Below are 24,355 nucleotides of genomic sequence, written 5' to 3'. Positions count from 1 at the left end.
TTATAAAGCAAGATTTATATGCTACCAGGAATCATTTTCAATCAATAAAACCACAGTAAAACCAAAAACACCAAGGCCTTAAGGTGAGGTTTCTGCTCTGTGTTAGAAATTGAAGCAGTTAGGATGAATCATTAGGAGTTTGCAGCTCTGAACTGGGTCAGCAGAACAACACATTTTCCCAGATGAATAAAAGGCCTACAATTATCCTTTCTGTCCTACTTTGAGTGTTTTATTTTGACCAGACGACTCTCTGGGAGAAGGGAAGCTGGAGCTGTTAGATCAACCTTCGTTTCTGGAAAGCACTGAAACCGATCAGAGGAAAACTCTCTGCGCATTAGACATTTCACAATGATATAAGTTGAAAGGTTTATTGATGAAAGGGGCTGAAGGGATATATGGATACGATGTGGATATGGGTCATCTGGGGAGACTTGCTGGTGAAGACTTGGGAGGAGGAGAGTGTGTGCGTTTGTGGGGGGTCTTCGGAAAATGACCCTCTCCCTTCACACATTTAGCATCCCCCAAATAGGCCTTGGAACAAAGAGGAGTGGGTGAAAAATTCATTTCGTGTGTATTCCCTGCCAACCTTCCTACATCTTTGACTCTTTCCTGTCCTTTGTTTAAACAGCAACAAAGCTGAAATTTAAACCCAACCAATTACTTTAAATGCTCCATAAGCAACTGTAATATATCAGTTTATTGTTAGCTGAGTAAACGCCTTCTTACGTGATGTGAACACAGTTTATTGTGCTGTTTACTTGGCTCTTGCATGTGAAATGGTTCATGGCTGTTAATGGCGTAATTTCGCTGTAATCTGGTCTCATTTTATTCACATCATTTTGCTTCTCATTCTGTATTTAATATAACCAAAGTTGCGATAAAACTGCTGCCCATTTATTTGTATTTCTGCTTTTCTCATTCCATCACTTTGCTTTGATGATGCTAAATTAAAAAAAATAAAAATCCAGATTTGTTTTTTGTCACAGTGTGAGCAAACATAGCCTTTACTTATGTACAGTCATATTCTGTATGCTGAGTGCTGCATTCTGAATGGCCTTGTTTTTCAGTACCTCTTGAAAATAATAACCTTTAAGCTGGTATTAAATATAAAATCATTACATTTGGCTGTACAATTTAATGTGTTGAATAATTTGAGAGGAATTACAGGAAAAAACCTTCCTCAGCTCATTCTTTAGCCTTGCCTCAAATTCAGTTTTTGATTAAAATTTTAATACTTCTTAGCTTGGGGTGCAAAATTACTCAAACCCCTGGCAGGGTTGGATTGAAAATTTTCCACTTAAAGCATTTTGTTTCTGATAAGAAATTCAACTAGAATCTATTGGAATAATATAAAATAATTATTATTGTTCCTCCACTGCACAACTTTAAGCACTTGTTTGTGCTTAAAGGTTTTACAGTGTTGTTAAAGAAAAGATCAAATTTGCTATTTACCGTCTAATCTGTCTCTGCAGAACTTCCGCATTCTAAAAAAATCCATGTCAAACGGACCACTGAAGTCCACGCACAGGACCCAAACTGCTTCAAAAGATCAATAGACGCAAATCACCAAAACACTTTGTTTGTGAATGCCATTATTGCACGTGTGCAATAACGCCGCCGCCGTAAATGGCTGTTGATTGTTTTTGTTTGCCCTCCAGCGCGATGGATATTGGAGATAAAACAAAAGAGTGAGTGGGAGAAACGATCCTCTCAGCAGCCCCTCTGCCACTGTCATAATCCTGAGTGGGTGATGTGGTGAAGAGGATCGGCCAGAGATAAGATGATGACTCAGGGAGCATCTGTCACTTGAGGAAATGAGACAGAGCTCCAGTAATGGCCTGTTTGGAGAACACTAACCTCGCTGGTTCAGCCATTAAAACCCCTATTTACAAAAGAAGGCTGGTATAATCTCTCCACAGCCTCCGTTTGCGCTTTACGTGCTTGATCTGAATCATGTTGCATATCCGCAGCTTCCATTTAGAGCAAGCAGTTGCCTTTATGCAAACACAGTGCTTATAGTTATTTACAGGAACTTTGTGTAGCCATCGTTTGTTTTCAGTGATAGGTGCCGAGGACCAAATGCCATCAGTGCTGAGCTTCAGCATGTGGCAGAATTCATTTTGTCTACCCCAGAGAGACAGGGAGGGAAAAAAAACCCAGCCAAGGACACACAGGAATAGAAGCAGGAAAAGGTGATGCTGGGAGCAAAAGAGTCTGGTGAAAAGATGAATGCTGACTCTGACCTTTTCCTGTCTTTTCCCGTTGCAGAGCACTCTGGGAATTTTCCATCAAAGCAGCCAGATGCGATTCTCGCAGCGCTTTCTGCCATTTAGAGCCGGCCGAGGCTGAATTAGCAGCCTGCTCCTAGAGCTGGTGCGCACCAGCGGGTTCTGGTAGCAGAGGGACCTCGGTGTAAAACCGAAACCTGCGTGTGGGTTTTGAGTGACACTGCTTTTTGTGTCTTGTGGTCAGAAGTGTGTGTGCTCAAAGCAGCTAGTCGACTCTCTACAGCCCGTCAAACAGCTGTCTGGTGGGAGGAGGGATAGAGGTGAAACAGTCTGTCTCTGCATGAACAAGTTAAAGTTAATTGAATATTCATGCCTTGTTAGACCTGTAAACAGATGTTTCTGTGAATGGTAACCTGTTTAGGTAAACTACCTCAGTACTTACTGAGTGTTTATGCATTGATTGGTATGGAGAAATCAATAGGAAATAGTGACAAGGAGAAGATATTTATTTTTAAAAATGCTCAGGTATGCTGAGGAAAATATATTTCCACATATCAAAGTTATTATTTGGATCACAAACAAGAATGCATTCATAAAAGAGAAGATGGTAACAAATTTCTAAGACATAAAGTTACCAATTAAAAATCTGACCTGCATTTAAAGCAGGATTAATGTGTTTTCGTTTTTGAACAAAGAAATGGGCGCTTTGCAAATCTCGACGCACCCAGAGATAATCTATGAAAAGGATTTCAAAACTACTTTTCCGGCTTTGTGTGTTTGTTGTGTGTGTGTGTGTGTGGTTTTTCACTTGCATTGGAAAGTCTAGGCAGTGATTGCTTTTAATTATCTGAATCTACAAATCTGGCTGAAACTATCGGGGCTTCTCTGAACAGCTCTTTCACAAGAAAACTTCCAAGGTAGAAAGTGTCATAATGGAACAAAAAGTTCAACTATCAGATATTTTTTGTGCAATAAATGGAAAAATACTTAATTTACTGCGTTTTGATGCACTGAAATACCTCACCGCTTCAAGCTTAAAAACTATACTAATTATTAGTTTATCCAGGGTAATTTACGCTGGACAGTTTCCTTTTAGTTCATATGCTAGGCATTAATTAAATATAACGGAGCTGTAGGATTTCGTGTTATATTTCAAGATTGAATTTTTTTTGGGGAAAAATAAGTTGCCAGATATTGCAAATTTTTTTTTTTTTAAAGTGTCTAAAAAATAACAGGATTTATTTATTTTTGCCGCCTTTGTATGCATCAGTATACATGTACATAATCATACTGAGCTGTACTTACGACAGCTAATTAAGGGGGGGAAAAAGAGCAAGTGTTTCTAGATCATACTACACCGTCTTAAGAAATATTTGAATGAACCATTTCTCAAAAGCCTAGTCTAATCCTTTCAAACAAAAATCAATTCTACTTCAGACTTTTATATTTTAACTTAATTGATTTCCCCAGCAGCATTTCTACAGGCCTGGCTGTGCACTTGGGTTAAATTAGACAAAATGAGTTCTCTACAAAACATGAATACAGCAAAGATGGATGTATTTTCAGTGTCTGTAAAGGAGAGGAACTGAAAGCCCTACATGACGTTTCCCTCTCAGACAGCGTGGCAGCCTTCTCGTATCTCCTCAGACAGTTTACACATATCAGCCAAGGATAGTGGATGGTGAATTATTTAGGAGCTCTATCAGACAGTGTCTCCCAGACAAAGTTTGTGAATTCAAACCTGATATTGGACTGATTTGCAAGGAGAGAGGAGCATGAAATGTGGTAGCCCCCACTGAGCCCTTTATCTACTGCTCAGCAGACCCTCTGAGGGGAAAAATATCCAAGATGAGCGTTAGGGCTAAGCAGTTGTATCAGATCGACACGAGGTAACATGGACTGTTTTATTTCTGCATCTGAAAGAAGGTTATCTTAGCGAAGCATGTCATCTGCCGAGGGGTGCTTTTACATTAGGCATGGTGAAGTAATGTCTGAGTCCTACTCACGGCAGGCTAGCATCTCATGTCGTCTCCTCCTTTAATCAGTTTGATTGAGCCACCACAAGCAGTCACTCTGACCAATTATGTTGGTCAATGTATCAAACATCAAAGAAATTTCATCCATCCATCTATTTTCTTACACCCTTGACCCTAGTGGGGTTGGGAGGGGTGCTGGTGCCTATCTCCAGCGAGAGGCAGAGTCACCCTGGACAGGTCGCCAATCTGTTGCAGGGCAACACAGAAACAGACAGGAGAAACAACCATACACAAACAGGAGAATTTAGAAAGATCAATTAACCTTACAGTCATGGTTTTGGAAGCCGGAGTACCGGGAGAGTAACCACACATGCACATGCAAACTCCATGGAGAAAGACCCCGGACCGGGAATCGAATCCAGGACCTCCTTGCTGCAAGGCAACAGTGCTACCTACTGCACCACTGTCCAGTCCCATCAAAGAAATTTGACTTTGCAATTTAACACTTTGAAATTGCGCCTCTCTCTCTTTAAGAAACTCCTGCTCTTTCTGATCCTCGATCTTCAGGAAGTCATCACAACATTGCTCCTCAGCGTTGCACTGAGAAGTACGTAGCTCTTATAACGGGCTCAGCAGATGTGCAGTTACACCAGGTGTTTGTTAGTTGCTGCTGGCTAGTCTGAAGGAACTGAGAGGGGTGTGGCCCAGGAGAGAGGTGGTCTGTGAGGTGGAAGCTTGGAAGCTTGAAAACTGTAGCTTTGGGGAGGAGCTGCATCTCGAAGACAGCGTTAGGTTCACCCAGGTGTTTTGCACAGCTCAATGGTTGCCATGTGAGATTTAAAGATTTCTCAAAAATGCCTGAAAGAAACAAGGCAACACTCCAGGCATCTTTTTAATGAGAGAATAACATTATAACATGCCCCTTTAAAGAGCACCACAAGGTTTCACATACACATACATGCACATTATGTTTCTTTTATTCTTTATTTTATTTAACCTAATTTGTAAATACTTATACTTTCTGTCTGTACGCTGTGAGCATTTAAAACCAAGGTCATATCCTTTGTCTGTGCACATACTGTACTTGAGCTGATTCCGATATGAGGGAGTGCAATAAAAATTTTAAACAGGTCCATTAATAAAACCAACAAAAAAAAAAAGAAACACAGGGAGACTGTTACATTAATAATGAAACCAAATGGGATTTTTCTCCCCTTATTTTTCAAACAGAAACTTTTTAAAAATGTTTTTATTCTTTTAAATGCAGTTTCTTCTTTGTTGCTGGTGAATTTGTAAGTTTCTTGTGTTTCACGAGTGTTCAAGCTAAGAATATATTGACTTCTTTCAAGGATTTCGTTCAGCAGTTAAATATACATGTTTTTGCTGCTCGGGTGTTAAATACTAACTACTTTTTGCTGCTTGTACACCAGAATTTCCCACAGAGGAAAAGTTAAGATTATTCTATACTATTTTTTTCTTTTCTCCTAGTTCCTTTCTTTTTTAGTCTATTCTTTTGTCTATTTGTGTTGGACAACAACTATACCAGAGATTAAAGAAAGATCACTGGACTATTTTGTTTGTCCCGTGTGTGCATCTACATAAATGTAAGAGGTAAATGAGTTAGTTTAATTCATTTCTGACCAATTTTAGAATTAAAATAAACATATTTTTATTATTCAGACCCTCTGCGCTTTATTAGGGATTGTTGTACTTCCAAATTCAGGCTTTATCCCTACAAAAAGTAACTGAAAAATACATCAAGTGGTTTTTCTGCTGGTCTCCTATGTAGAAATATTGTTAATCAGCATCATTTTACTTTAAGTTGAAGTAAAATGCATTATGTTAATGTGGCTGTTTAAAGCAGATGCAGTGATTTGGTTGCTTTTCTGAATAATGTTCAGTTTATCTGCATGTATCTGTTGTGTTCCGGGGCTCTCTGTCCTATTGGGGGGGTTGCCTGCGCGCCGTTCTACATATTACCACCAGAAGGCGACAGGTTTCGGATGGAGTGCGGTGGCGTCATTATTTTCCCCAGCTGTTCCCTATCACCTTCATCAGCGGAGCAGTCATAGGAGTGGGCCGTCAGTCCAACGTCGCCTGAGTGTTGTGCCAGTCACGGTACCTCTGAGCCTCCCTTGAGCTTTTCTTAGTGTTCCTTGTTGCCTGAACCTTCTAGTGAATCTTTTGTTCTTCTCCGTTGCCTTCAGGTTGCCCGAGTTCCCAGACTCACCTCTCTGCTGTTTGAAAATCTCCTCTGGACTCCACGGCTGGCGGCCGTTCCACTCCTCCGTGTCTCCGTTTCACCCGAGCCTATCCGTCCGCTCCCCGCCGCACTCCTCCGCTGTCCCTGGATCCATTAGGGACCGAGACCCCGGACAAACCCAGTTTCCCTCCACAACTCTGCTCCAACAACCACAAGTAAGATCTACCCGTTTTTTCCCCTCCAAGAGTTTTCCATTCTCCCACGACCCCTGAACTTACCACCCTGCTTTTTTCCTCCCAGTGAACTGTTGCTACCATTACGGTTTATTCCCCTGGACCAGACCACCCCGACTCTCTCTCTTTGATTATTGTGTGATCTTTAATAAATCATTTAAAACTGATTTCACTTCTCCTGTGGTTGTGTTCTGCATTTGGGCTAACATTCAAACCCAACATGACAGTATCGGGCTCTAGAGAGTACCTAGGATGAAAAAGAAGAGGAGCTGCAGTAATGAAGCGGTCAACTAGAGACAGTAATGCTGAGAGAGTGCGCTGGAAATAACCAGGACTAAAATACAGCAAGGCCAAACTCCAGCACCATTGCTACAGTAATTTACCCAGCAGACCGCCAGAGATTCATGGACCTTTGCCAACTGCTTGTTTTTTCTTGTGAATATTTGACTTCACTTCTCCCTGTGGACCGTAACTAGTAGAATTAGAAATAGGTTTGTATGTTGCACGCTGGCACGGAGGTGCGAGGAGAGACTGCAGACTCTCTCCTGTCAAGGAGACGCGATACGAGGCAGGGGCTTCATCTCGGAGATTGAAATAAAGTGGTACATTTTACTGCTGCTCTTTTGTTCGAGTCGGAGCTGCTGTTTACCACAGGGGCCCACTTATATTAACCAATCCGATAAAACAGACACACTGACAGCCCTTTTTTGTCTAAGGGCTCCCAGTAGCCATTAGAGGATTTCTACTGGCTCCCATTTTGGAGAAGTGTTATTGTGAAGATGGACTTTTTCAGAAGTGGGAAGTTACAGCCTCTATAGGCGTCTTACGTCAGCAATTCAGGCCTCTTAGGCTTTTGATTCGCCGCAGTGCTATTATTAGTTCCTTTTTTGTTTTGGAGCAGAGACGATGTAAGGCTCTTCTCGTATAAGAAAACACAGTATATAGAGAGAAAAAGATAAAAAAGAAACTATGTTTCAGAGAGTAACTACAAAATAATTCAATTCAAAAGAACATTATTAGTCCAATAGGATAATAAAAGACCAGATGAGGTCATATTCATGAGTTAGAATGGTGCTGTCAAAGTCCAAAGTTGAAATTTGATGCTTTTTCAATCCAATTTGTCGGAGCTTGAGCTATTTTGCAAAGAGCAGGGAAACAGTTCAGCCTCCAGATGTGCAAAGCTGGTACAGACACATCCAAAAGAGCTTGCTGCTCTAACTGCAGCTGGTTCACAGCTTTACGCTACTTTTTGTTTTTGTTGGTCTGTCATTTCAAATTCCAATAAAATTCATTGACGTTTGCAGTTGTGACGTGACAAAACGTGAAAGTGTTCCAGGCGGTTTAATAGGCATTGCAAAAGGCTGTCATTGAGAGTCAGGTTGAGGCTTGTTCACTAAAGTGAAAAATGGGGAGCAACAGAGATGCGTTGCATTTTAAACCCTTCTTTCCTCCAAAGCTCTGCTACTTGAAAACTCTATGTCCTCTCTCCTCTCTGTCAGAACAAAATGGTCAATAGATGGCATTGTTATGCTGCGTAAATACCAATAGTCACCTGTTTGATAATTTTGTACAAGTAATTACACATTTAGTGTTTTTGTTGTTGATTAAGGCTTTTAGGTTTGCTCTCAGGTGTTGCGTTTCTTTTCCTTTCCCCCCCGACTCTCAACTGAATTTTGTCGCAGAGTCTCCCGTCCGATTGATTAGAGCAGATTTTTTTTACCGACTTTAAAGGGAGTCAGCTGTCAGGGGAAATTTCATGCCCAATGCCTTTTCCATTTGAGAGAAGCAGAAATATCCAACTCGGTGGGGGCATGCATCTAAAAATCGCAGACCATGAAGACTATAGGTTGTTTTGAAGCCCTGATCCGGAGTTGGAAAGTGTACGAGGTCACGTAACCGAAGAGAAAAATGCTTTTATTCATTCTCTCAACAGCCCTGGGATTAATCTACAGTGCCATTCTGAGTGCTGAAGGTGTTCAGGCTTTTTGAACTGGACAGATGGTAAAAGGGCTGGACTTGTCTGGCTGTAAATATGATTAACAAACACAAAGTGGGAAACGTGAGACGGACGACATCACAGTGAATGCCGAGAGAAATGAGTGTGCGATCTTTTTAATGTCAGGGTAAGTGCTGGAATCTGACACTACATCTGAGCTGCAAAGGGACAGAAATGGGCGGAGTGAGCCTGAGTGTGATTAATTGTCGCTGCCGGTAGAGCTCGGTTTAATCTGAAGCCCTGTTGTCTTTAAATACCAGTATCAGTACCAGTAACACGTCTGCAGCAAAGGAGAGCTGAGGGATTGTCCTGGGTTGAAATGAGAGAACTAGCTGAATTTGAGCAAAACACCCATGAGAGCCAAAATGTCAAGAGCACACTTCTCCTTGTTGCTGGATTAGTAGCACAGCCCCGAGGAGATGCATCAGGGGAACCAAATTATTTTGGGGATTAGAAAAGCAGCTTGCCGCATCTCCTCTCCCTATGTACAATAATAAAACATCACTCAGAAATGGGCAGTTAGTAACTGGAAGACAAGACGCAATAACAGAAAATAAAATCAGGACAGAAAAACTGAATATCTTGTATTCGGGTCCTGTTGAACTCTCCATGGAAACCAGAAACCGCTTTCCAGCCGCTGTAACCGACGAGAGCGACAGGCGTGCGGCACAACTCGTGGATGTTTCATATTCAGAAATGTTACATGTAAATGCCAACAAGAAAAGAAAAAGAGGAGCAGGATAGACCTGGGTGCAGCAAGGAATTAAGCCAGAGTGCTGGGCAGGAAACAGATGGCAATGGGTGAGGAGGGGGGAGGAGAGGTGGCACACAGATAGATGCAAAGAAAGCCTGGACACACTCATCCTCTGTCCTCCCAGGGGATTAATAAGCCCATCATGGCCGCTGCCCATATGGGGGAACACAGACGGGAAGTGACACTGAAAGGATGATTCTGTATCTGGTTAGGCATTTTGTCTGCTAATGCTTGGGGACTGTTGTTTCTGCAGATGTTTATATCGCTTTGGCTACGACTGAAGTCTAAGTAAAGAGTCATAAACACACAGATTTGTTGTGGCCTTCCAAGAATGCTTTGAGTTATTTGTTGCAGCTCTAGAACCAAGCAGGTGGCTGTGCATATAACAGGCAGATAAACATGGGGCACCATCCCCTCACTGCTCCAACCCCTCTCTACGTAGACTGAAATGGCTCCGTGACAAAGACTCTGGCGGACTGTGGAGCAGCTGCTGCATCAGTATTGACTTCGTCTGGAGCTCCGTTGGTGTCTATGACATTTCCAGCACTCTCACATCACCTCCGCTGCGGTCGAGGGCTCCGTCTAACCTTTGTGGCGCTGAGTGGGAGCCCATAGGAGGAGAAGGAGCCAACTCACCTAACCTTTACGAGTCCTTTTATAGAGACGCCCGCATCACCACCACTACCAGCAGCACCAACCCCTCCCAATCCCCCAACGCACAGAGGGTGTTATGGCTCTGCCACACCCTAGTGCTGACAAGTTGGCTCTGCTGCTGTCACTAGCTCCCTGGAGACTTGGCTTGCATTTACCATCCGTATATTCTGCCAAACATGAGTGCAAAGAACAGCAGACAGTGTGGCTGGATGCCCACAATGGAAGCATACATACAGTACAGACCAAAAGTTTGGACACACCTTTTAATTCAATGAGTTTCCTTTATTTTCATGACTATTGACATTGTAGATTCACACTGAAGGCATCAAAACTATGAATAACACATGTGGAAATATGCACTGAAAAAAAAGTGTAAAACAACTGAAAATACTCCTTATATTCTAGTTTCTTCAAAGTAGCAAGTTGCTGTGATTACTGCTTTGCACACACTCTGCATTTTCTTGATGAGCTTCAAGAGGTAGTCACCTGAAATGGTTTTCACTTCATAGGTGTGCCCTGTCAGGTTAATAAGTGGGATTTCTTGCCTTGTAAATAGTCATGAAAATAAAGAAAACCCATTGAATTAGAAAGGTGTGTCCAAACCTTTGGTCTGTACTGTACATATATAGGCCCTTATAATGAACAAAACAATGGTGTCCATTATTACTACTTTAATTATGTATATTTCAAATGAAAATGGCACAGACAAAAAAACCCCAACTCCTTAACTATTGTGTTGCAACAATGTCGGCATTTGTCACTCTTCCCGAACAAACTTCTCAAATGTTCTCAAGCTAAAGAACAATTGAGATTATTTTGAGCTTTATTTCATGTTACTATGTTTTTACCTCATCAAAACAATATTTAGAGTGTTGGTTTGAGTATTTTATGCATGTTTGAGGAATCCTTGAGTTGCCCATTACAGCCATTCAGGGGTACCTAACCAATTGCTCATACAAAGTGCCTATTTCCATAAAGATCTTTCTTGGAGCTGCAGAGTCCAAGCTGAGCTCTCCTGACCTTCTCCTCCTTCAGACTAGTGGCAGCAGCAATTATCAAATACCTGGTGGAACTGCACGTCTGCTTAGCTTATCATATGCACTACTGCTCAGTCCAGCATTCATAATAACAGTTGTAAATGGCATAATGCAGAAATGTTGTTGTGATGACTTCCTGAAGGCGGAGTGTCATAAAGACCAGGAGCTTCTTAAAGAGACAGAGGCCCAATTTCAAAGTGTCAAAATCAAGGACTCGGATTTTTTTTTGTGATGATTGATATATACAGCATTTAATAACAACTGAAGGTAGCATAGTTACTTTTTTACAAGCACTATTCCTGTAAAATCATTTGTACCATTGTCTCCTTTGTTGGAGATTAAAAAAAATATTTCAGTGAGCTGTAAGTGTAGTGACAAATATGACAGCCAGGGAAATACTTTCAAATCCATAATGTGAGTTTTCTTCTAATTCAAGTCCTGCATCTAACAAACTGATTTAGATAGAGCAAAAAAAAAAAGACAGCGAATGCACAGTGACTAATTTTGTTGTTCTGATGAAAAGTCAAACAAGATTTTGACAAAACTGTCCCCCTGTCACATCAAGTTCCTTTGACTGTGGGGTACATAATTAACCAAGCTGCAGCTACTGAGTGTATTAACAATGGTGACATAAGACACACATCTCGTACTGCGGATTGTAACAACTATCTACTTTTAGAAATGTGCTTCATTTGGCTCAACCTGCCAAAAAAGACATGCAGATATCGGAAATAAATACAGGATGCTGATTAGTTTTAGTGGAGTTAGTGTTTGACTGTTACATACTTCATACCTTGCCTTACTAATAAGTTCAACTCTTTCACTGAATGATTTGCTTTGCTTCCTAATCTTTGTAAGAACACATAAATTCTGATTTGTCATCAAACTGGAGCTTGTTGTGGAATGCTATAATCCTGATAGCAGATTTTAAGTCTTTTTGAAGATTTTTTCCACTATCAGCTGCTTCTATGAAAAGGTAAACGCTTTTCAGCTCTTATTATCCTGCCAGGGAAAGTAATGATGTTGTGAATATCAAAGAGCTACAGTATTTATGGTTTTACATGTACTTCAATAAGGGTGGCTGTCTTTGTAAATGCTGAAATGTGTCCCGCACTGTTGCTCAATTATGTAGCTTTCTCTGACAGAGTTGAGAAATTGGGGCAACTGTGAGAGGTGATGTCCATCAAGGCGTCACGGTTTGTCTTGTGTTATCTCCTTTTTTGCCATGACTGGGTCATTTCATGCATTGCTGCCCATCCGGGAGCGCTGCAAATGGAGATGTAAGAGGACAGACGGACATATATGGGTTGAGGTGGCCCAGCTCGCCTTGACAATCTTGGTGAAATTGAGTGACTAACATCTGTCTTTAAAAAAAAGTCCAGGTAAAAGCTGAACATTGGTATCATTTAGCGCTTTGGAGGGCAGTAAAGGACGATGGTCATCATCGCTGTGGGAAGCATGTGGGTCATCATATCATCAAACGGAGCCAGGTATATATCATGCTCTTATTTTCACAAAGTGTTTCCTTTGGTACCGACTTCCCACCATGCTGTCAAATAAATTACCTCTAACTTGGAGGCCATTTGTGGCCATTGGATTGATTTTATATGGCCCTAATTTTAGGTAGAATTCAAGAATGGTACAAATTTGGCCCCGTGCAGATGGTTGATGCAGATGGAGACTTTTTAAAAAATTGGAGTGAGATTGTTACTGATGGATTAAAATCTTCCTAGAATGTAAAATGCTCGGTACAACACATTTGTTTTGTAACCACCACATTTTTGCTTTCATTTTGATTTCACAGAAAGTAGTGCCACTAACATTGAATAACTAATTTGAAGACATTTGCAATCCATATTCACTGCTCAACATACCTTTGTATGTTTCTATTTTCTTTCTTGCTTCAAAATAATTTATGTGAAAAGTTTTCTTTTTTTACATGAGATTACAGCCATATGGCTAATTTATAACAAAACAGAAAATAACTCTGCAGAATAAGAAGTAAAATCTATATCTATAACCATATTTATTTAATCTACCACTAGAATTTATAACCATCAGACATAACAACAACAAATAAAACGTACAAGCTAAATACTTTCTTAATTTTTCATGTATTTCAGTAAACATGCTGCATCAGCTGCACTTCTATTATAACTGTGCTCGAATCTTTATTCAGCCGATTTAAAAATAACAGAATCTCACAATTGTGGTGTTTCCATTCGTGAATAAGGTCGTTCTCGCGACAAGTTATTAAAAATCGTGGCAGTGACGGATGCAAACGGTTACATGAGATATATTCATTATTAAGTCTTGGCTCTAGCTCTCATCAGCTATCAGCCATCAGAGGAGAAGTCGGTGTCTTATTCAGGCTACGGAGCAACAAGCCCTTTATTCTTTGAAGTGACTACATATGCAGTGTTTTGTGGAAATTTGGCGATTTTACAGAAGAGTTATGAATTTAACACTTTAGATTGACACACAGCTTTTCATGAACTATGCCATGCGTGAGAACTCTGGTGAAGCTACAGTAACTGAGCAGTGTCTGTAAAAGAACAAAAACAAACCATCAGGCTCTTAATACTTCCTGTTGTCTTCTTTGTCATTTTTGCCAATAGTAACATCGGCCTGTTGATCATGTATGATGCGAAAAAAGTGTTTCCATTGCAGTTTTGCGAAATGCATCTGTTTCGATATGGCACAAACAAACTTGTATTTTCAAATTTGACGTCTTTCCATTCGGGAAATTTTGTATTTTTGTCATTTCAATTTGCGCAATTTTAGGAGGAAACGCAGCAACTATGAGGAACTTTGGAAAACTGTTGTCATGTGAACAAGGTTAAAAATGATGTAAAAGACACTTGAGTAAACCAAAAGCTAGTTCCAGCCTAGGGGTCTAGGTCATGTTACATCCTACATGGAGGCATGATTTTACTCTGAAGAAATTAATCTTTAAACTGCTGCTGGGTTAAATCCAGTTCACGGCATGTTTTCCCTGTGCCTGAGTGCATTCTCTCTGGATACTCCGGCTTCCTCCCATAGGTGATAGGTGTGTCTGTCGTCTAAGTCATTTATCAGTCGCTTAGTTTTCCTTCCACCAACTCATCTAACCCTTCCCTCTACAGTTTGCTGCTTTCAGTCAACATCAGTGTCAGATTCATTTTCTCTGACTGCCTTCCTTTGCTGTCGGTCTGTAGTTGCTCACAGCGTGTCTGGATGACTGGGTCCATTACTTATAAATCTTGTCAGAACGGGGCTTTTAGCAGTTTGACCTTGATTTAGCAGAAGCTTTCTGCCCTTTAGTGTTCGTTAATCAGTGTGTGTCCCAGTGCTATAAAGAGGTTTCTTCCTTATCGTGACACAGGCGGAGGTCTTGACAGCGAAAGAAAAACAACAACAAAAAAGTAGGCGAGGTGGCGCATTGCAGAGTCCAGTCGCCACGCTGTGGATAAATTACACGTTTATGAGCAAACAGTAGCCAAAGCGATTTCCTCTGTTTAACTTTGTGCATCTTATCTCGGTGAGGAAAAGGGCAGCGTGCAACGCTGAAATCCTCCCACAGTGACACTTGTTCTCTTTCATAGCTTGTCTGCTCCATTGTTGTCATGGAAGCTGACTTGATTCCAGCTATCACCAGCCGTCATCTTTAATTGCAGCGTGCACGCAAATAACACCCCTGTTTATTCCTATAGCTGACTGCATTCACACGCAGTCGGGCGTGAAATGGAAACCTATACGCTGCTGGGTCACGCTAGTCATCTCCAGAGGATTGTGACGAGGGTCTGCCACGCGCGCCGTAACAAGTGTGTGGCCACCACTAGCTCCACTTACTCCCATACAGTAATCTCTGCTACAAACACAGGGGAAAAAAAACCAAACTGTAGGCAAGACACAAATGATCAAACCGGCCCAATCACATAAATCACTGCTGCGGCTGCATTCAAACACCGGCTTTGTGATTTGAAGAGGCACGCGGAGCGGAACGTACCTTAATGGACTGACATCTTGGCCCGTGTCTCTTTCCTCCACTTCAAGGCTTTGCTGTGTGCTCAATTTATTGAAGTGCTACTGTCCAAATTACTTTAAGATGGAATGATGCGGTTGCCTGGGAGACATGCTGAGGAGGGAAGAAAACTCACCTAGGATGTGACAAAGAGAAAAGGCTGCCTCTCCGCGTCTCAAGAATTATAATTGTCACTTCATTGCAGGTTCTAATAAGGAGGGTGAGTAATGATGGATCACAGTTTGGATTTGAGATAACCATTGATTTTCCAAAGCCTGCTGAATGAAGTGCTCAAACACCCAATCAAGGATTAAAAGAGGAACTCATAGAGAATCACAGGATACTGCTAATTATCTTGCAAAGCATGCTTGGTGCTTTGTCTATTTATTTAAACATCTGCCAACTTGCACTAATCTTCTTTCCATAAATTTATCTTAGCAATCAGGCCTTTACTACTGAAACGGTTTGATTTGCCAAATTTATTGAGTGATTGTAATTATAATTTAGTTTTCTTTCTTTCTTTTCTTTTTGGACTAAAATGTAATTCAATTATTTCCACATTTGTTTCTCCCTGATGTTAGTTTTGGTATTCGTCCAATTTTATTTTGAAATACTTAATGCTGGCTGTGTCTGGATACAGACAAGGATGGATGATGGATGGATAGATTTTACTTCTCTTCAATTATTTAGCCTCACTCGTATGTGTTGACAGAAATATTTTAGTCGTTTATCGTCAATCAGTTTCTCTTTATTTTGTATACTTTCTGTATGCATAAAAGGACATTGACAAAGTATTTTTCTGCATAATTTCAGTCACGTGTATTGCCATTTTTATGGTTTTGTTTTGTCAGAATTCATTTGTCAGATGAACATTTTTAAAATGTTCATCTGCTCTGACAAACAAAGAACTGACTGATTGTGATTCATTTATGCCTAAAACAAGATTTTTATATTTTCTGACTCAAAAATATGACTGAATAAAATTGTATGTGACTCCGAATAAAAAAAATAATCATGGATGCTTGCAATTTTTCAGGCCGACATACTATCTTTTCCCCCAGCAGCCCTCTATTTTTTCTTTCATGTGTGAAGAATTTTGAAATTCAGTGAATACATGCGTCACCTTATTTTTCATTTTTCAGATTGTCCCCATGGCTCCTTGGTTTGTGACAGCGTAACGTTTACGGGATTCCTCTGGGCTGGGCTTCTGTATCTCACACAATAGCTTTCTAATGAGTCTTTCCGCAGCACTCTTTCCAATTGTTCTGCACCAGCTCACTGCTTTCCTAAGCTTTTCTGCTGAGTAGATAACTTTTCTCTAATTAGAAGGAATCGCAGCTTCAGCTGTTTATGCTCAGGCTCTGCTGTGGTAGTTTTGTTGGCGTTCCAGGTGTTACGGTGTGACCGTTTACCTCAATGTGCCTGCAGACTTGAGCATTCTCACCTTAGCAGCTTGGCATGCTGCTCTCTGTTTAGCGTCGTGTTAAGACAGTCCTGTACCTTTCAGCTCTGACAATCATGGTTAACTTTATAAAGGTAATGTGTGAACGGCACCAACAGTAAACTGTGAATCCTGCTTTTTGTTGACGTTTTCTTATGTCTTATCTTTGTGTTGCTTAGTAAACAGTTCACTTTTTTTGTCAAAGAGATAAATATCTTTGGCCAGTAATCCTGAAGATTTTGTCAGTGCATGACCTTCGTGTTCTCTGTACTCACTTTAAGCTTCCTTATTAGCATGCAGGCTCATTGTTCCTGACCTGTGAGAGTTGTGATTCAGAGGGCGACGATAAGCCAGCTAGAATTCTCAAAGCTGGCCAGATGGAGCCAGACTGCATTAGCATATCAGGTTAGCAACTTAAGTGGATTGTTGGATTAGGCATATTTTAACAGAAGCCAAGATGGAAGTTGATTTAGGGTCGACAGATGCATTGTTATGGCTAAAGAAAAAAATCATTATTGCAGATTAACACGTAAAATATATATTGTCCGATATACTTTATTTTATTCAAGCCATTATAATTTGTTTGTATGATAAAACTGGATTGATTTGGGGAAATATTTGATTGGAAACTTTGCGTTAAAGCCTCACGAAAGACAAAAAAACTCTAAAAACACAACAAAAAAACCAATTGTGCTTTGCAGACATTTAAACATTTGGGGCGCCAGATTGAAATTTTAATCTCTTGTATAATGACAAATAATTTTGAATACGCCAAGTTTAATCATGGCTATTATTAAGAAAGTTTGAGAGGTTTTAATCAGATTTTGTGTAATTCTTTCATCCTTTATCTGTTGAATCCTGGTGTTATTTTATCTTTTCAAAAGCTGGCATGCAGTCAGGTTTTTTTTTTTTTTTACAAAGTGTTCAGACTCTATTGATAAATGGTGTGTGGTTGCCCTTCTCTGACCTGAAATCCACCAGTTTAAAATCTCCTACTCCCACTGACTTGCACGTTGTTTTAGCTGTGGATTGTTGCCTACTGTAAACCTAATCAGCACAACACCACATCCTGAAAGAAAAGTATTGATTTTGACCGCTCTCTGGTTCCGTTTCTCTTCTGATTTCCACATTTTATGCTATCCCTGCTCTGAATGTTCTTCCACTTCCCACAATGTGTCCCCGTTTTTCATTAAATTTAGTAGAAATAAACCCTCCCTCAAGATTAAACTTGTAAATATGTCAAAGTTAAGACTTTATCCAATTAGTACCGGAGTTAGCCGTACATATTAACATGACACTCTATGCTGTAGCTATAAATAAGGATGCAGCGTCTCAGTCAACATGTCAGATTTAATAAGGACTGAAATTCATTGCTGGCTGCGCTCCAGTTTGAGTCATATGTTACGCTCCAGTAGTGGATGAGCATTACAGTATAACAGCTTCACTAATCTGAAGGTCTGTTCCTCTGCAGTCGGTTATGGCTACATAGAAACAATCAGAGGCTGTTGTATGACTTTGCTCCTCAACATATATATATATATGTTATTTTTCACAAGTGTAGATGATTTCTATGGGAAATGCCAAAAATACAACCAAATTGCACTACTGCAGCAGTACGCTCTGGTGCCTCTTTGGAGCTCTTCTCTGTGCAGCCTGCAGTGGTGCCACTCATTTATTCTCTTCTCCGGGGCAATATGTGAGTTACAGGACTCACCAGACATTCATTGAGCTCATGAGATGAGACAAGAGTTTAGCAAAATTGTTTAGAAACTAAGAATCCCTCATTAAAAAAAGTGTAAGTAGTATTGGTTTTACAAAACAAAAAATGTGCTTTAAAGCAGTGATCCCCAACCCCTGGGCCAATAGGTACCGGGCCGCGCAAGAAAGAATTAAATACTTCCGTTTTCTGTATTGAGTCTGGAGGATCTTTTATTTTGAAAATCCTTTAACCAGATCCTGTCGGTTACGTCTTGAGAGCCAACATTGAGCCCACAAGCAGCAGAATGATTTAGAAACAGCAGCCACGGTGTCGGTGCGTGCACCCCCCCCCCCCCCCCCCGGTCCACAGCAAATTAGCAAAGTTTTGACCGGTCTGCGGTACTAAAAAGGTTGGGGACCACTGCTTTAAAGCGTCTATATATGGTACAGTTATTGTGATTGTGTAATACTAAACTCTGATTAAAGAGGTAATTTTTGTGTTTTCACTCTTATACTAAGATTAAATCTCAAACTGTGAATTTTCATGCAGATCTGGGTCCTGTTATGTAAAGCAGGGTTAGTGGTGTTGTCGTAATAAATTCTGGTTCAGTTTGTGACTTTTAACAAACCTGACTCGCTTCTTATCTGGAAACGTCTGCTTGGAAACCTTGCAGACAAAGTCTCTTCTCACTTGAAGGTAGCAGAGCCTCTGCCAAAGTGCACTATTATTTATTTTCCAGGCATCTAGTGGCATTTCAGAGCACAATCCAGTAACTATGTTACCTTCAGTACTTATAAAAATGCTGTATATAGCAAATATAACTTAAAAGAAATTCGATTTGACTTTATTATCATGTTGAAGTCAGGCCTCTGCCTCTTTAAAAACTCCTGCTTTTTATGAACAACACTTTTACCATCTTTTTACTGAGAAGTAGCTTACATAATAAGCTCAGCAGATGTGCAGTTCCATCAGGTATTTGCTAATTGCTGCTGGCTAGCCTAGAGGAGCTGAGTGGGAGAGGGATGCTGTGTGGGGCAGGAGTTCGGTCACTTGGAAACTGTTCTCACTGTCTTAAAAAGAGGAGGAGCTGCGCCTCGATCCCCCCAGGGCGATTTGCACAGCTGAATGGTTGCCACGGGAAATTGAAGGATTTCTCAAACATGCATGAAAGAATCATGGCAACACTTCAGGTTTGTTTTTGATGAGGAAATAACATTATAACATGATGTAATGCTAAAAAAAAGTGAACTTTACATTATACTGCCGCTTTAACAAGCTCTAAATCATATTTATATGACTGGTCAAGCAATTAAAATAGGTTAGCCACAAAAAAAATCACCTGTTCTGCTTTAGAAACAAAATCTGAAGTAAAGCAGAATTTGGTTTTACATCGTAGGGTAAATATTGTCGTACATATTTTCATAGCTGTTTTCGGGGCTGCTGTGTGCTGGCGATGACGGTGCTTGTTAGGTGAAGACTGCGACTGCATTTAGCTTCAAACCTTTGGCTGCACTCAGCAAAACAGTTCTTGGCAGATTTTTCTCCCTCGGGGGGGGGGGAATCGGGCATTGTTGGAAAGTTTTGAGAGACTTTTGCTGTTGTTTCACCATAATTAGGAGACGGCGGATGTTATGTGGGGTGACAGTGAGCGCTGTGCTGAGCAGAAGTGAAGCTTCTTCTGTTGCAGGTGTCTCAGAGGTACGTCCCGGGCGAAGAACGTCAGGGGTCGACAGTCTGCTGCTAACTGACAGCCATCACTTCGTATCAGGAAGCTGATCACTCCGTCCTCCTGAGTGCTGTGTCAATTCAATAGCAGCAACAGTCTGGGCAGGTAGAAAGGAGGACAGCCTCATTTCAGCTCTGCAGCAGTCTGAAGATTAGCTTCAGATTGCTGCAGGCATTGACTCGATTTAGCCGGCTCCCACTTTGACTGGCTCTGTGCCCGACAAACAGCAGGGAGGTGGTTGAGAGGAAGATTTCATCCATATCAAAACCGTGTCTTCGGATGTTTTCAAAGCACGCAGGAATACAAACATGATGAAATGGTAGTACCGCAGGATATTGTGTGAGCATTCTTCACAGTGGTGTCTAAAAAGCAGCCTGAAATCTGTGGTGGAAAAGCCAGCTGTGATGAAAACACATTGTTTTTGTTTGGGTTTTTTATCAGATCTACACCTCTTCCACATATAAAATTATGATCACTAGATGCTTCAGAATTGACGAATGAGATTAATATAATTAAAGGAAAAGATTTATAGAATTGAATTGGTTTTTTAGGTTGCTGCAAAAAAAAAAAACCCAGCAATGGTAAATAAACTTAAGAGTAGGATTTATTTAACGGGAGAAATCAAGCACTTTTAGGTTCTTCACATTGTCATATGAGAGGTGAAAACGTATCTGGGATGTGAAACTCACACCAGTGACTCCTCGTTGTTGGAGTGAGCTCCTTAATGGCACTTTGGACAGCGCAATGTACAGAAACTGCTTGGTTGAATATTGAATTCTATAGCTGGAGACCAAAGGTTAAATCAGGCACTGACATATAAAAGGCAACTTAAGTTTTATCTGCTGAGCAGGCAAGAGCAAATGATACAGTCCATTGTTAGACATGGATAAGCTGTGTCGTAATGTTTAGCGCTGTCTCCTAGACCAGTGGTTCTCAAACTTTTTTCAGTGATGTACCCCCTTAAAAATATATTTTTAGTCAAGTACCCCCTGACACGGGCAAAACATTTTTGGAATTAAAAAGAGGTACAGTGCTGTAAAATCACTGTCTGATTTATTAAAGCCAAACAACTTATATCAGTGAACCTGACAAATACATCCATATTGCAAACATTGCATGGTTAAACAAAAAAGAAAAACAGAAGACGGTGACCACCAGGAAGGTATAAAACCAGTCAAACCGTTTTATTTTAAAGGATATTGAAACTAAATACTGAATATAAAATTCAGTGCATGAACACACATTTATATTTTATCGAACTTTTTACAAAATAATTTTTCCCAAGACTTATTATGAGGAGCCTACTGATTTTTTAAAGATATTTTGAAAAGCTTCACGTACCCCCTGCAGTACCTCCACGTACCCCCAGGGGTACACGTACCCCCATTTGAGAACCACTGTCCTAGACGGTGTCTGGTTCAGAGCTAGCTGTGGTTGACTTTATATATGAAAACTTTACATCAGCTTCCCTTCCACAGACCAAGATATTAGGCTTAATACAGTAAATGATTCTAAATTATGAATGCGAGCCTCCATATTTGTGTGTCTTATAGACAACATGTCAAAAAGATCTATCTCCATTTTATGAAGAAATATTGAAGGTGTACTAGAATACAGAAAGTGCACAAGACAAAGACTAAAGCTCAGTGGAAACTGGGATTCATCTGTCAGTTTCCACTGTCTTGTTGTAGCGGTGTAATTGGGACTGTCAAATTAATGGGATCAAAGAAGTAAGTACAGTACATTTTTGATCCACCATGCAGAACTATCTAAAAAGAGTTTAATGCGTGAATGCTTCCTTTTTTGTTTAAGATATGACAGTGATGCCGAACAGAGCGAAAATGCAATGAAGTGTTTCTTCAGAAAAACCCAGTAGGAAACACAGAAGGGAATCAACGTCAGCTAATATCTAAGAAAACAATTTAAAGACTTTGTAAGAAGACAAATACCTTTGAGTATTTCTCAAAGGTAGAAATACTTTATTTAGGCTAAAAGTCTCCGGGATCATTTCTGTTAAAGATTTGTGATACTGCATATGTTGGCACCAATCCGATACCAAGTAAATACAAGGCCAGTATCGCTGATACCGAGACAGTTACCGATACCGATAGCATATTTTGAATTTAAGTTTGACATATTGTCAAACTTCTGACATTTCTTTGTTCTCGTTTGTTTTTCTTTTAAATTATTTTGTTCAAATCTAGGACAGATTTTGGACAAAGTTTGCAGGTGTCAACAAAATACTTCAATAACATTAACATGACAAACAGTAACAACAGAAAAAACAACAAACATTTCAAAGTGCTAAAAATTATCATCAAAACAAAATCTTTTGAGGTAGAAAAACTGCAATGCAAACATAAAAAAATGTTCAAGAGGGAATCTGACACTTAAGTATTGATCTTACCACGCTTTTATTGATTAGATATTGATACTGACTTGGTATTGATATTTTAGACCTCTAATTCCTCCATTTTCCTAAGTTGTGCCACACACTTCTAGATGTTGCCATTTCATCCCAGCTTACCAGTATTTCATAAACGTACCATTTCATACTGATGTACCAACCCATTGTGCATTAGTGTATTTCTGCAGGTTATTTAAATCAGCCATTTATACTGATATTCCTAAATGCTCAAATCTATTCTCTACATTTAATGTATCTACATTTTATTTCTAGCAATACTTTCCACTGATGTTTTGTTCTGAACCGCGTTTGAGTCAATAAATATTTTGGAAAAAGGAGCGATCACAACCTGTGCTCAACTGGATACAAGTGAGTGATGTCTTGCTGGTAGATGCTGTTTACTTTATTGGAAAATGAATTTTATTCTATACAGCAGACTATATAGATTATAGAAGATGCTGTTGGCGGCAGCTCCTCTATAATACTGAGAGAACACACACATTTAATTTTGATATTTCTCTTACATCATGCTCCACTCTGGGAGAAAGCAGGTTTAGTTCACTTGTTGAAAGTCTTATCTTGACATCCGTATGAACATTTCTGCTCTAGAATGCCGGTCATTTGTACATATGTTAACAACCTGGTGTTGATTTTTGACATAATGCAGCAGATTAAATTAAGGTTAATCAAAATTCATTTCCCTATGTCAACTTGAGCGAACCATTTTGATTTCACATCCATCTATGTCAGTGTTTGCAGTTAATTGATCAGGAATCCCACAGCTATCGACCCGGTCTCATGACAGGACAACGATAAACTTCGTCTTAGCCCTCACTGCAGAAATGTAAATTTCCCTCAGTGATTTCCCTTCTGAGACACAAGATCTATGCAGCTATGTGCAATTAAAAATGGAGGTAGATCAACAAAATCTTGACCAATCTGACAGTTAGCTGAGGAAAGGCGTAACGATCACAGGAAAATCAAAGTTTCACATAATCACATAAATATACAGTAAACAAATGTAGAAATGTATCTGATTAAAGCTTATGAGCTACCCAGCGTCACATAGCTTTGTTATATCCTAGAAATACGTGTATGCATTTTTCATACATGTCACATGAAGGCACCAAAAATCATTTTGTTTGACCAAAGTTAGAATCACTTTTGCCAATTTCAAGAAAAGAAATTGATAAAACCGGAAAATTTATCTAAAATCTATAAATATTAAGGGAAAAAATACAAATCTTTTTTTTTTTAGTAAATGATGACCGATATGATAATGTCTATACTAGCTGCAGAAATATTTCATAAGCATAAGGAACATGCAATATTTTCCATACAAATTATAGTCTCACCTTATGACACTTTTTATTTCATTTTTATGTGAAAAAATAACACAGTTAAATACGGATAAAAGCTTAAAAATAATTACAAAAATTGAAAAAAAAAAATGTAATGATCCGTTTTAAAATTGGCCAGTTTCACATACTTTAAATACCTTCCAATAACAAAAAAATATTTATTGTTGATTTTCGCTAGATTATTTCAAATAATGTAGTTCATATAGCATTAAAATCAAAGCTCTAACAACCATTACACAGACAAGGTTAGAGAGGTAAATGCAGATAAGTTGGAAGTGGTAAGGCAGTGTGATCCTCTCCCCGTTCGAATGGCCTCCACTCAGGGCAATGACAAAGTTGTGTTGTTCTGTGTCTTGTTTTGACAGCCGGATACTGAGCTGAGCCCATCTATCCCCTGCCACTGACCCCTCTAATCACATCAGGAGCACTCTGATGCTAATCATCTCTCCCAGGAGACGCTGCACATGGCAGCTCACTGGAGTTCATATGATAGGCTGGAGTTATGCTACAAGGCAGCCAAAACGAATTACAGGGTTAGAAGAGCATAACTTCATATCTGAGGTGGAGCATGTATTCCATCAGTTTGTCTACTTATTTGAAGCTCAAAGCTTGTGTAGTGTTTTAAGGTTAATCTTCC

The 24,355-nt window shown here is 39.9% G+C and overlaps 1 protein-coding gene and 1 long non-coding RNA gene across 2 annotated transcripts in view; both read left to right on the top strand.

The window, feature by feature from the left end:
- Positions 1 to 24,355, top strand: part of srrm3 (serine/arginine repetitive matrix 3) — an 84,681-nt gene that overhangs the window by 9,662 nt on the left and 50,664 nt on the right. The window lies entirely within an intron of this gene.
- LOC114152959 (uncharacterized) lies at positions 6,171 to 6,807 on the top strand. Its single transcript, XR_003597249.1, has 3 exons — positions 6,171 to 6,322; positions 6,412 to 6,622; positions 6,708 to 6,807. It is a non-coding gene; the product is annotated as an uncharacterized LOC114152959 (long non-coding RNA).

The sequence above is a fragment of the Xiphophorus couchianus genome, chromosome 11 (assembly GCF_001444195.1).
Source record: "Xiphophorus couchianus chromosome 11, X_couchianus-1.0, whole genome shotgun sequence".
Lineage (NCBI taxonomy): Eukaryota > Metazoa > Chordata > Actinopteri > Cyprinodontiformes > Poeciliidae > Xiphophorus > Xiphophorus couchianus.
This window is presented reverse-complemented; position numbering and strand designations above follow the sequence as displayed.